General features: G+C 36.3%; 1 pseudogene; it reads right to left on the bottom strand.

The window, feature by feature from the left end:
* On the bottom strand, window positions 1-978 carry LOC148165301 (small subunit ribosomal RNA; annotated as a pseudogene; the record flags this gene model as incomplete).
* Between the last annotated feature and the right edge of the window lie 13,374 nt (window positions 979-14,352).

Below are 14,352 nucleotides of genomic sequence, written 5' to 3'. Positions count from 1 at the left end.
TCCAAGAATTTCACCTCTAACGTCGCAATACGAATGCCCCCATCCGTTCCTATTAATCATTACCTCGGGGTTCCGAAAACCAACAAAATAGAACCGAGGTCCTATTCCATTATTCCATGCACACAGTATTCAGGCGAAGTTTTAGCCTGCTTTAAGCACTCTAATTTGTTCAAAGTAAACGTGCCGGCCCACCTCGACACTCAATGAAGAGCACCGCGGCGGGATTGAGTTGGGCCGCCCTCTCGAGCTAAGCCCACCGGCAGGACGTCCCGCGGCACGCCAGTTGACACCGCGAACGATGAACCGGCGGCGCGGGACACAGATTCGACTACGAGCTTTTTAACCGCAACAACTTTAATATACGCTATTGGAGCTGGAATTACCGCGGCTGCTGGCACCAGACTTGCCCTCCAATTGATCCTCGTTAAAGGGTTTAGAGTGTACTCATTCCGATTACGGGGCCTCGGATGAGTCCCGTATCGTTATTTTTCGTCACTACCTCCCCGTGCCGGGAGTGGGTAATTTGCGCGCCTGCTGCCTTCCTTGGATGTGGTAGCCGTTTCTCAGGCTCCCTCTCCGGAATCGAACCCTGATTCCCCGTTACCCGTTACAACCATGGTAGGCGCAGAACCTACCATCGACAGTTGATAAGGCAGACATTTGAAAGATGCGTCGCCGGTGCGAGACCGTGCGATCAGCGTAAAGTTATTCAGAGTCACCAAGTTGTACGATGACGGAGACCGCCACCGATTGGTTTTGATCTAATAAAAGCGCTCCTTCCGTTTCCGGTTGGAGCTCTGTTTGCATGTATTAGCTCTAGAATTACCACAGTTATCCAAGTAAATGTGGGTACGATCTAAGGAACCATAACTGATTTAATGAGCCTTTCGCGGTTTCACCTTAATTTGGCTTGTACTGAGACATGCATGGCTTAATCTTTGAGACAAGCATATGACTACTGGCAGGATCAACCAGGGAACTGCGTTCTTGTTTTAAAATAAGAGAGTTTTAGTCTTTCTTTCCTTCTAGTCATATAAGCTACAATAATCGTAGAATTTCGGAAAGACACCTGCTGCTCTTATAAAAAACTGAACACTTTCCTATTATTGTTTTGAAGAAAGTGTGCGTGTCTGCGAAACGAAAACCTCGTAAGAAGAGACGTAACGCCACGCGATCTTTCTGGATGGAAAATTTTTCGACATTTTTCTCACATCATCCTTGATTGAATCTCCTGCAACAATTTTATTCTTATTCATCCGTTCTAAGTTGTCGTCGTCGTCGAAATAAATAATTTGTACACACTTCGGGGTACACGTTTGTCAAAATTCATGAAATGCAACGTAACATTTTTACTTTAATAAATTTTTACAGTGCATTCAGATCGACTAAACGAACAACGACGGATGAATTGATTTATGGATTTTTATTTGTTGCGACTCATCGGAGGAGAGAGTGAAGAAAAAATAATCCAATATCATGGTTACGGAATAATTTTCTATGACTTTTTCATCCTTGTTTGAATCTTGCAACAATTAATTTTATTCATCCGTTCTAAGTTGTCGTCGTCGTCGAAATAAATAATTTGTACACATTTCGGTACACGTTTGTCAAAATTCATGAAATGCAACGTAACATTTTACTTTAATAAATTTTTACAGTGCATTCAGATCGACTAAACGAACAACGACGGATGGATTACTTATTTTTGTTGCGACTCATCGGACGAAAAGTAGAAACATAATCCTCCATTGTAATATAGTTTTTACGGAAAATTTTTCTTTTATTTTATATCCTTGATTGAATGCTGCATTTTATCCGTCTTTTTTTCGTCAAAAACAGAGATCAATGCGATTCATCGGACGAAGAAATAATTTCCCAGTTCAAAATTTAGAGATTTTTGGGCACATCGACTTGAAATTTTATCGTAAAGAAAAAATATCGTCGTCGACAAGCAAAAGTTCAAACATTCTCCATACTCTTCGCTAGATTGAAAGCGACGGTTTATTGTGAGATTTCTCTTTAGAAATATTCACACGTTACGAGTTTATGAAATTTTATTTATTTCAAAATTCTCGCTCGGACTTTAGTGAGTTGACGCATTTGTTAATTTTTGGTCGTTCTGACACGAACACATAAAATCTTTGATTGCATTTGGACCGCTAACATAGAAACGCTCGCCGCATCCGCAATCTCGCTGTGCATGGTCAATGGCAAGATTTGTCATCCCTCAAACGATGGTGGGTCCACAGGGTACACATTCCGGCCATCGTCCCAACTACGGGTAAGTCGCGGTGTACGAGAGGTAACAAGATAATCGGACGCACATAAAATCACATTTCGATCGTACGCTTTTGTCCGCTGCTACATACCACCACTACTATCCCTATATATGCCAGCGCGGCAGCGTTCAGCTCTGAATCACTCGATGCGCGAAACGGTCGAAATCCCATAGCGCGCCGGCCGCTCGCTATGGGCGAGGGGTCGGGTAAATCGGTCTGATCGCTCGGTGCAAAAGTCCGTTTGGGTACTTAGAGACGGAATTTTAAAATTCTGATTTCGCAGATCAATTTCAAGGGTCATTAGGACTCGAATGCCGTTAACGGTGTTTTGAAAAAAATATTTTTTACGTTTTTACGGCATTTCGACCGAACACCTCAGTTCCGACTTCGGACTTAGAATAATTTTCATCAAAATTTCGAACGCCTCAGTTTCCAGAGGGTTTTAGATCCCGTTTAGTTAGGGGTTTGAAATTATCACAGCCACCCTTGTTTGGTGTTAGTTCGACCGTAACTTTTGTTCGTTTGCATTTAATTTCGATTTTTCTCGGACTTTTGGTCAATGTAAATTTATCAACCGCTACACTTCCGACTTCGGACTTAGACGAATGAGCGCCGAACGCTACAGTTTCGACTTCGGACTTAGAAAAATTTCGCTCGACCGCCACAGTTTCGAATTGGACTTAGAAAAATTTCGGTCGAACGCCTCAGTTTCGAATCGGACTTAGAAAAATTTTGGTCGACCGCTACAGTTTCGACTTCGGACTTAGAAAAATTTCGTTCGAACGCTACAGTTTCGACTTCGGACTTAGAAAAATTTCGCTCGACCGCCACAGTTCCAACATGAGACTTAGAAAAATTTTCATCAAAAATTCGATCACCTCAGTTTCGACTACGGACTTAGAAAAATTTCGGTCAACCGCCACAGTTCCTACTTCGGTCTTAGAAAAATTTTGATGAAAATTTTGAACGCCTCAGTTTCCAGAGGGTTTTAGATCCCGTTTAATTAGAAGCTTGAAATTATAAAATCTACCTTCTATCGATGTTAGTTCGACCCAAACATTTGTTCGTTTGCATTTAATTTCGATTTTTCTCGTACTTTTGGTCAATGTAAATTTGTCAACCGCTACACTTCCGACTTCGGACTTAGACGAATGAGCGCCGAACGCTACAGTTTCGACTTCGGACTTAGAAAAATTTCGTTCGAACGCTACAGTTTCGACTTCGGACTTGGAAAAATTTCGCTCGACCGCCACAGTTCCAACATGAGACTTAGAAAAATTTTTATCAAAAATTCGAACACCTCAGTTTCGACTACGGACTTAGAAAAATTTCGCTCGACCGCCACAGTTCCTATTTCGGACTTAGAAAAATTTTCATCAAAATTTCGAACGCCTCAGTTTCCAGAGGGTTTTAGATCCCGTTTAATTAGGAGCTTGAAATTATAAAATCTACCTTCTATCGATGCTAGTTCGACCCAAACATTTGTTCGTTTGGATTTAATTTCGATTTTTCTCGGACTTTTGGTCAATGTAAATTTGTCAACCGCTACACTTCCGAGTTCGGACTTAGACGAATGAGCGCCGAACGCTACAGTTTCGACTTCGGACTTAGAAAAATTTTGTTCGAACGCTACAGTTTCGAATCGGACTTAGAAAAATTTTGGTCGACCGCTACAGTTTCGACTTCGGACTTAGAAAAATTTTGTTCGAACGCTACAGTTTCGACTTCGGACTTGGAAAAATTTCGATCGAACGCCACAGTTCCGACTTTTTTTCGAAACTGTAGCGTTCAGCTCAAATTGCCGTAAAAACGTAAAAAACTTTTTTTACAAAACATGGTCGACAGCATTCGAGTCCTAATAATCCTTGAAATTGATCTGCGAAATCAGAATTTTAAAATTCCGTCTCTAAGTACCCAAACGGACTTTTGCACCGAGCGATCAGACCGTTTTACTCTACCCCTCGCCCATAGCGAGCGGCCGGCGCACTATGGGATTTCGATCGTTTCACGCATCGAGCGATTCAGAGCTGATCGCTGCCGCGGCGGCATATATAGGGAGTACTGATGGTAAGTGGCAGCGATGACGGACAAGTACGCACGATGAATGGATTGACATGAAATCAAATGTGCGCGTCCGTACGATCTGTTACCTCTCGTACATCGCGACCCCGTTTAATGATATTATGCTAAATTAAAAATAAAAATACATCGATGAAATAAAAAGTGGTAAATCTCTAGAAAGACAATATACCGCTGTGAATAAAAATTTCTCGATGAATAGCGAAATGTGAATTAGTCCGCCTGTAACGTGCATTTTGCGAACGAATTAGCTAATTCACCGCTAGTTAAAAAACGTGACCACCCAGTGCTCTTATCCAAAGTCGTCTGCAAATGAGATGAAATTAATAATCTTGACTCTAATGCAGACGACAAATTGAATTGAATAATTTACTTGAATAATGTGACGGATCTATAAAATAAAACACAAAGCCCGAAACACCAAGCAGTAAAAATCTCGATTATTGTTCCGCCCGTTGAAAAACAAAAGATCCGTCACATGGTAAGCAGAACTGGTGAAAATTGTGAAAGACTTGTTTCTCCTCCGATAACAAGCTTGAATTAAATATGATCAAGTGAATGATATTGGAAACCAAAGAACGAAACTGAGGAGAAGCAAATGTTCAGTAATATATTATGAATAATTATAATATTAATATAAATAATAATATTATATTAAAAATGGGAATTGTATGTGGTTGATGGAAAAAGTTTTTTTTTCTGTTGACCGCTACAGTTCCCAATTTGGACTTAAAAAAAAAAAAAAAAAAAAAAAAAAAAAAAAAAAAAAAAATGTGTATACGGAAGGTAAAAAGCAAAAAATAAAATATTTTATTATTTTTTTTACGGGTCCCTACCGCTACAGTTCCCACTGAATGTGTCCTTTTCGCGCTAAGTCCATGCAGTCGCTACAGTTCCGAAACTGGACTTGTAAAAATTTCGACATTTTTGAACGCATCAGTTCCGAACGAGGTTTCAAAACTGTAGCGTTCGGTGTAAACGCATCAGTTCCGAATGAGTTTTCGCAACTGTGGCGTTTCATTTTTGTGCTTTCATGGTTGCATAAACAATCGCCAGTGTGAACGCTTCAGTTCCGAATGAGTTTTCGAAACTGTAGCGTTTCATATTTCTGCTTTCATGGTTGCATAAGCAATCGCCAGTGTGAACGCTTCAGTTCCGAATAGATTTTCGAAACTGTAGCGTTCAATGTGAACGCTTCAGTTCCGACTTTGGACTTAGAATAATTTTCATCAAAATTCGAACGCCACAGTTTCGAAAGGGTTTTAGATCCCGTTTAGTTAGGGACTTAAAATTATGACATCCACTTTCGATTAATGTTAGTTCGGTCCGAACTTTTGTTCATTTCCATTTAATTTCAATTTTTCTCGGACTTTTGGTCTTTGTTAATTTTGTCCTTTCGAAACTGTAACGTTCAAAGTGAACGCCTCAGTTCCGAATAGATTCTCGAAACTGTAGCGTTCAATGTGAACGCTTCAGTTCCGAATAGATTCTCGAAACTGTAGCGTTCAATGTGAACGCTTCAGTTCCGAATAGATTCTCGAAACTGTAGCGTTCAATATGAACGCTTCAGTTCCGAATAGATTCTCGAAACTGTAGCGTTCAATGTGAACGCTTCAGTTCCGACTTTGGACTTGGAATAATTTTCATCAAAATTCGAACGCCACAGTTTCGAAAGGGTTTTAGATCCCGTTTAGTTAGGGACTTAAAATTATGACATCCACTTTCGATTAATGTTAGTTCGGTCCGAACTTTTGTTCGTTTTCATTTAATTTCGATTTTTCTCGGACATTTAGACTATGCGAATTTTAGATTTTTCAAGCTGTAGCGTTTGGCGAGAACGCCGCAGTTACGGACAGGTTTTGTGTCAGACTTTCAATAATCTGAAAAAACTCCGAAAAAAGAAAATAATTAGTGTTTTCATGGTTGCATAACAATTTAAAATTCATGCACAAAAATAATCCATCTATATTTCCGTTATTCAAGAATGCAAAGGAAAGACGAAAGTTCGGCAACAATTAGTTTCCGCGGTTGCATAACCATTCAAACGTTATGCTTAAACACAATCCATTTACGATATATAATAAAAATAAAGCTTTATTATCAACTTTGAAGTCCATTCTATTGCTGATCTTTAGACCTATAGATTAGGTCAAGATGTCAAATGTCAAAAAACAACTACAGGTTCCTGTATTTGTAGCAATGCTGGCGCCATCTGTAGAACAGTTACCTAAACTTGAAAGTCAAAAAAATTACAGCTTTCTGTAACTATTAATGTTGGTATCGCCACCTGTTAGTCGAAAACATAATTTAGTGGCGCCATCTATATGACAGGTCTGGAACTTCAGAAATGTCAAAAATTACAAGATTCTGGGTTAATTTACGTATTTTTCTTGAATTTTAAGCATAATTTGACCTGACCTGACCCTAAAATGGCGCCATCTATGTGTCAGGTCTGGAACTTCAGAAATGTCAAAAATTACTGTTTTTTCCTTTATTTTACATATTGTTTTTGAATTTTGGCGCCTATTTTAACTCAAAAATGGCGCCATCTATATGACAGGTCTGGAACTTCAGAAATGTCAAAAATTACAAGATTCTGGGTTAATTTACGTATTTTTCTTGAATTTTAAGCATAATTTGACCTGACCTGACCCTAAAATGGCGTCATCTATGTGTCAGGTCTGGAACTTCAGAAATGTCAAAAATTACTGTTTTTTCCTTTATTTTACATATTGTTTTTGAATTTTGGCGCCTATTTTAACTCAAAAATGGCGCCATCTATATGACAGGTCTGGAACTTCAGAAATGTCAAAAATTACAAGATTCTGGGTTAATTTACGTATTTTTCTTGAATTTTAAGCATAATTTGACCTGACCTGACCCTAAAATGGCGTCATCTATGTGTCAGGTCTGGAACTTCAGAAATGTCAAAAATTACAAGATTCTGGGTTAATTTACGTATTTTTCTTGAATTTTAAGCATAATTTGACCTAACTGACCCTAAAATGGCGCCATCTATGTGTCAGGTCTGGAACTTCATAAATGTCAAAAATTACAAGATTCTGGGTTAATTTACGTATTTTTCTTGAATTTTAAGCATAATTTGACCTGACCTGACCCTAAAATGGCGTCATCTATGTGTCAGGTTTGGAACTTCAGAAATGTCAAAAATTACTGTTTTTTCCTTTATTTTACATATTGTTTTTGAATTTTGGCACCTATTTTAACTCAAAAATGGCGCCATCTATATGACAGGTCTGGAACTTCAGAAATGTCAAAAATTACAAGATTCTGGGTTAATTTACGTATTTTTCTTGAATTTTAAGCATAATTTGACCTGACCTGACCCTAAAATGGCGTCATCTATGTGTCAGGTTTGGAACTTCAGAAATGTCAAAAATTACTGTTTTTTCCTTTATTTTACATATTGTTTTTGAATTTTGGCGCCTATTTTAACTCAAAAATGGCGCCATCTATATGACAGGTCTGGAACTTCAGAAATGTCAAAAATTACAAGATTCTGGGTTAATTTACGTATTTTTCTTGAATTTTAAGCATAATTTGACCTGACCTGACCCTAAAATGGCGTCATCTATGTGTCAGGTCTGGAACTTCAGAAATGTCAAAAATTACTGGTTTTTACTTTATTTACATATTTTTTTGAAATTTGGCGCCCATTTTGACCCTAAAGTGGCGCCATCTATGTGTCAGGTCTGGAACTTCAGAAATGTCAAAAATTACTGTTTTTTCCTTTATTTTACATATTGTTTTTGAATTTTGGCGCCTATTTTGACTCAAAAATGGCGCCATCTATATGACAGGTCTGGAACTTCAGAAATGTCAAAAATTACAAGATTCTGGGTTAATTTACGTATTTTTCTTGAATTTTAAGCATAATTTGACCTGACCTGACCCTAAAATGGCGTCATCTATATGACAGGTCTGGAACTTCATAAATGTCAAAAATTACAAGATTCTGGGTTAATTTACGTATTTTTCTTGAATTTTAAGCATAATTTGACCTAACTGACCCTAAAATGGCGCCATCTATGTGTCAGGTCTGGAACTTCAGAAATGTCAAAAATTACAAGATTGTGGGTTAATTTACGTATATTTCTTGAATTTTAAGCATAATTTGACCTAACTGACCCTAAAATGGCGCCATCTATGTGTCAGGTCTGGAACTTCAGAAATGTCAAAAATTACAAGATTCTGGGTTAATTTACGTATTTTTCTTGAATTTTAAGCATAATTTGACCTGACCTGACCCTAAAATGGCGTCATCTATATGACAGGTCTGGAACTTCATAAATGTCAAAAATTACAAGATTCTGGGTTAATTTACGTATTTTTCTTGAATTTTAAGCATAATTTGACCTGACCTGACCCTAAAATGGCGCCATCTATGTGTCAGGTCTGGAACTTCAGAAATGTCAAAAATTACTGTTTTTTCCTTTATTTTACATATTGTTTTTGAATTTTGGCGCCTATTTTAACTCAAAAATGGCGCCATCTATATGACAGGTCTGGAACTTCAGAAATGTCAAAAATTACAAGATTCTGGGTTAATTTACGTATTTTTCTTGAATTTTAAGCATAATTTGACCTGACCTGACCCTAAAATGGCGTCATCTATGTGTCAGGTCTGGAACTTCAGAAATGTCAAAAATTACTGTTTTTTCCTTTATTTTACATATTGTTTTTGAATTTTGGCGCCTATTTTAACTCAAAAATGGCGCCATCTATATGACAGGTCTGGAACTTCAGAAATGTCAAAAATTACAAGATTCTGGGTTAATTTACGTATTTTTCTTGAATTTTAAGCATAATTTGACCTGACCTGACCCTAAAATGGCGTCATCTATGTGTCAGGTCTGGAACTTCAGAAATGTCAAAAATTACAAGATTCTGGGTTAATTTACGTATTTTTCTTGAATTTTAAGCATAATTTGACCTAACTGACCCTAAAATGGCGCCATCTATGTGTCAGGTCTGGAACTTCATAAATGTCAAAAATTACAAGATTCTGGGTTAATTTACGTATTTTTCTTGAATTTTAAGCATAATTTGACCTGACCTGACCCTAAAATGGCGTCATCTATGTGTCAGGTTTGGAACTTCAGAAATGTCAAAAATTACTGTTTTTTCCTTTATTTTACATATTGTTTTTGAATTTTGGCACCTATTTTAACTCAAAAATGGCGCCATCTATATGACAGGTCTGGAACTTCAGAAATGTCAAAAATTACAAGATTCTGGGTTAATTTACGTATTTTTCTTGAATTTTAAGCATAATTTGACCTGACCTGACCCTAAAATGGCGTCATCTATGTGTCAGGTTTGGAACTTCAGAAATGTCAAAAATTACTGTTTTTTCCTTTATTTTACATATTGTTTTTGAATTTTGGCGCCTATTTTAACTCAAAAATGGCGCCATCTATATGACAGGTCTGGAACTTCAGAAATGTCAAAAATTACAAGATTCTGGGTTAATTTACGTATTTTTCTTGAATTTTAAGCATAATTTGACCTGACCTGACCCTAAAATGGCGTCATCTATGTGTCAGGTCTGGAACTTCAGAAATGTCAAAAATTACTGGTTTTTACTTTATTTACATATTTTTTTGAAATTTGGCGCCCATTTTGACCCTAAAGTGGCGCCATCTATGTGTCAGGTCTGGAACTTCAGAAATGTCAAAAATTACTGTTTTTTCCTTTATTTTACATATTGTTTTTGAATTTTGGCGCCTATTTTGACTCAAAAATGGCGCCATCTATATGACAGGTCTGGAACTTCAGAAATGTCAAAAATTACAAGATTCTGGGTTAATTTACGTATTTTTCTTGAATTTTAAGCATAATTTGACCTGACCTGACCCTAAAATGGCGCCATCTATATGACAGGTCTGGAACTTCAGAAATGTCAAAAATTACAAGATTCTGGGTTAATTTACGTATTTTTCTTGAATTTTAAGCATAATTTGACCTGACCTGACCCTAAAATGGCGTCATCTATATGACAGGTCTGGAACTTCATAAATGTCAAAAATTACAAGATTCTGGGTTAATTTACGTATTTTTCTTGAATTTTAAGCATAATTTGACCTAACTGACCCTAAAATGGCGTCATCTATGTGTCAGGTTTGGAACTTCAGAAATGTCAAAAATTACTGTTTTTTCCTTTATTTTACATATTGTTTTTGAATTTTGGCACCTATTTTAACTCAAAAATGGCGCCATCTATATGACAGGTCTGGAACTTCAGAAATGTCAAAAATTACAAGATTCTGGGTTAATTTACGTATTTTTCTTGAATTTTAAGCATAATTTGACCTGACCTGACCCTAAAATGGCGTCATCTATGTGTCAGGTTTGGAACTTCAGAAATGTCAAAAATTACTGTTTTTTCCTTTATTTTACATATTGTTTTTGAATTTTGGCGCCTATTTTAACTCAAAAATGGCGCCATCTATATGACAGGTCTGGAACTTCAGAAATGTCAAAAATTACAAGATTCTGGGTTAATTTACGTATTTTTCTTGAATTTTAAGCATAATTTGACCTGACCTGACCCTAAAATGGCGTCATCTATGTGTCAGGTCTGGAACTTCAGAAATGTCAAAAATTACTGGTTTTTACTTTATTTACATATTTTTTTGAAATTTGGCGCCCATTTTGACCCTAAAGTGGCGCCATCTATGTGTCAGGTCTGGAACTTCAGAAATGTCAAAAATTACTGTTTTTTCCTTTATTTTACATATTGTTTTTGAATTTTGGCGCCTATTTTGACTCAAAAATGGCGCCATCTATATGACAGGTCTGGAACTTCAGAAATGTCAAAAATTACAAGATTCTGGGTTAATTTACGTATTTTTCTTGAATTTTAAGCATAATTTGACCTGACCTGACCCTAAAATGGCGCCATCTATATGACAGGTCTGGAACTTCAGAAATGTCAAAAATTACAAGATTCTGGGTTAATTTACGTATTTTTCTTGAATTTTAAGCATAATTTGACCTGACCTGACCCTAAAATGGCGTCATCTATATGACAGGTCTGGAACTTCATAAATGTCAAAAATTACAAGATTCTGGGTTAATTTACGTATTTTTCTTGAATTTTAAGCATAATTTGACCTAACTGACCCTAAAATGGCGCCATCTATGTGTCAGGTCTGGAACTTCAGAAATGTCAAAAATTACAAGATTGTGGGTTAATTTACGTATATTTCTTGAATTTTAAGCATAATTTGACCTAACTGACCCTAAAATGGCGCCATCTATGTGTCAGGTCTGGAACTTCAGAAATGTCAAAAATTACAAGATTCTGGGTTAATTTACGTATTTTTCTTGAATTTTAAGCATAATTTGACCTGACCTGACCCTAAAATGGCGTCATCTATATGACAGGTCTGGAACTTCATAAATGTCAAAAATTACAAGATTCTGGGTTAATTTACGTATTTTTCTTGAATTTTAAGCATAATTTGACCTGACCTGACCCTAAAATGGCGCCATCTATGTGTCAGGTCTGGAACTTCAGAAATGTCAAAAATTACTGTTTTTTCCTTTATTTTACATATTGTTTTTGAATTTTGGCGCCTATTTTAACTCAAAAATGGCGCCATCTATATGACAGGTCTGGAACTTCAGAAATGTCAAAAATTACAAGATTCTGGGTTAATTTACGTATTTTTCTTGAATTTTAAGCATAATTTGACCTGACCTGACCCTAAAATGGCGTCATCTATGTGTCAGGTCTGGAACTTCAGAAATGTCAAAAATTACTGTTTTTTCCTTTATTTTACATATTGTTTTTGAATTTTGGCGCCTATTTTAACTCAAAAATGGCGCCATCTATATGACAGGTCTGGAACTTCAGAAATGTCAAAAATTACAAGATTCTGGGTTAATTTACGTATTTTTCTTGAATTTTAAGCATAATTTGACCTGACCTGACCCTAAAATGGCGTCATCTATGTGTCAGGTCTGGAACTTCAGAAATGTCAAAAATTACAAGATTCTGGGTTAATTTACGTATTTTTCTTGAATTTTAAGCATAATTTGACCTAACTGACCCTAAAATGGCGCCATCTATGTGTCAGGTCTGGAACTTCATAAATGTCAAAAATTACAAGATTCTGGGTTAATTTACGTATTTTTCTTGAATTTTAAGCATAATTTGACCTGACCTGACCCTAAAATGGCGTCATCTATGTGTCAGGTTTGGAACTTCAGAAATGTCAAAAATTACTGTTTTTTCCTTTATTTTACATATTGTTTTTGAATTTTGGCACCTATTTTAACTCAAAAATGGCGCCATCTATATGACAGGTCTGGAACTTCAGAAATGTCAAAAATTACAAGATTCTGGGTTAATTTACGTATTTTTCTTGAATTTTAAGCATAATTTGACCTGACCTGACCCTAAAATGGCGTCATCTATGTGTCAGGTTTGGAACTTCAGAAATGTCAAAAATTACTGTTTTTTCCTTTATTTTACATATTGTTTTTGAATTTTGGCGCCTATTTTAACTCAAAAATGGCGCCATCTATATGACAGGTCTGGAACTTCAGAAATGTCAAAAATTACAAGATTCTGGGTTAATTTACGTATTTTTCTTGAATTTTAAGCATAATTTGACCTGACCTGACCCTAAAATGGCGTCATCTATGTGTCAGGTCTGGAACTTCAGAAATGTCAAAAATTACTGGTTTTTACTTTATTTACATATTTTTTTGAAATTTGGCGCCCATTTTGACCCTAAAGTGGCGCCATCTATGTGTCAGGTCTGGAACTTCAGAAATGTCAAAAATTACTGTTTTTTCCTTTATTTTACATATTGTTTTTGAATTTTGGCGCCTATTTTGACTCAAAAATGGCGCCATCTATATGACAGGTCTGGAACTTCAGAAATGTCAAAAATTACAAGATTCTGGGTTAATTTACGTATTTTTCTTGAATTTTAAGCATAATTTGACCTGACCTGACCCTAAAATGGCGCCATCTATGTGTCAGGTCTGGAACTTCAGAAATGTCAAAAATTACTGTTTTTTCCTTTATTTTACATATTGTTTTTGAATTTTGGCGCCTATTTTAACTCAAAAATGGCGCCATCTATATGACAGGTCTGGAACTCCATAAATGTCAAAAATTACAAGATTCTGGGTTAATTTACGTATTTTTCTTGAATTTTAAGCATAATTTGACCTAACTGACCCTAAAATGGCGCCATCTATGTGTCAGGTCTGGAACTTCATAAATGTCAAAAATTACAAGATTCTGGGTTAATTTACGTATTTTTCTTGAATTTTAAGCATAATTTGACCTAACTGACCCTAAAATGGCGCCATCTATGTGTCAGGTCTGGAACTTCAGAAATGTCAAAAATTACAAGATTCTGGGTTAATTTACGTATTTTTCTTGAATTTTAAGCATAATTTGACCTGACCTGACCCTAAAATGGCGTCATCTATATGACAGGTCTGGAACTTCATAAATGTCAAAAATTACAAGATTCTGGGTTAATTTACGTATTTTTCTTGAATTTTAAGCATAATTTGACCTGACCTGACCCTAAAATGGCGCCATCCATGTGTCAGGTCAGGTCAGGTCAGGTCAGGTCAGGTCAGTTAATTTGACCTGACCTGACCCTAAAATGGCGTCATCTATGTGTCAGGTCTGGAACTTCAGAAATGTCAAAAATTACAAGATTCTGGGTTAATTTACGTATTTTTCTTGAATTTTAAGCATAATTTGACCTGACCTGACTCTAAAATGGCGTCATCTATGTGTCAGGTCTGGAACTTCAGAAATGTCAAAAATTACAAGTTTCTAGGTTTATTTACATATTTAAAAAAAAAAATTGTAATTGTGGCTTTCCATCGAAATTCATCTACTGAAAAATGTAGCTGTTTTCAACTTGTTATTCCGTCAAGTTTTGAATTTTCGTAATTGCAACGTTCGAATGAAATTTGTGGATTTATGACTTTT

This window comes from Gnatocerus cornutus, unplaced genomic scaffold (genome assembly GCF_029298725.1).
Source record: "Gnatocerus cornutus isolate USDA-ARS CGAHR unplaced genomic scaffold, icGnaCorn1.1 ctg00000396.1, whole genome shotgun sequence".
In the NCBI taxonomy this organism is placed as follows: domain Eukaryota; kingdom Metazoa; phylum Arthropoda; class Insecta; order Coleoptera; family Tenebrionidae; genus Gnatocerus; species Gnatocerus cornutus.
Note: the sequence above shows the minus strand (reverse complement) of the source record. Positions and strands in the feature narration are given on the sequence as shown.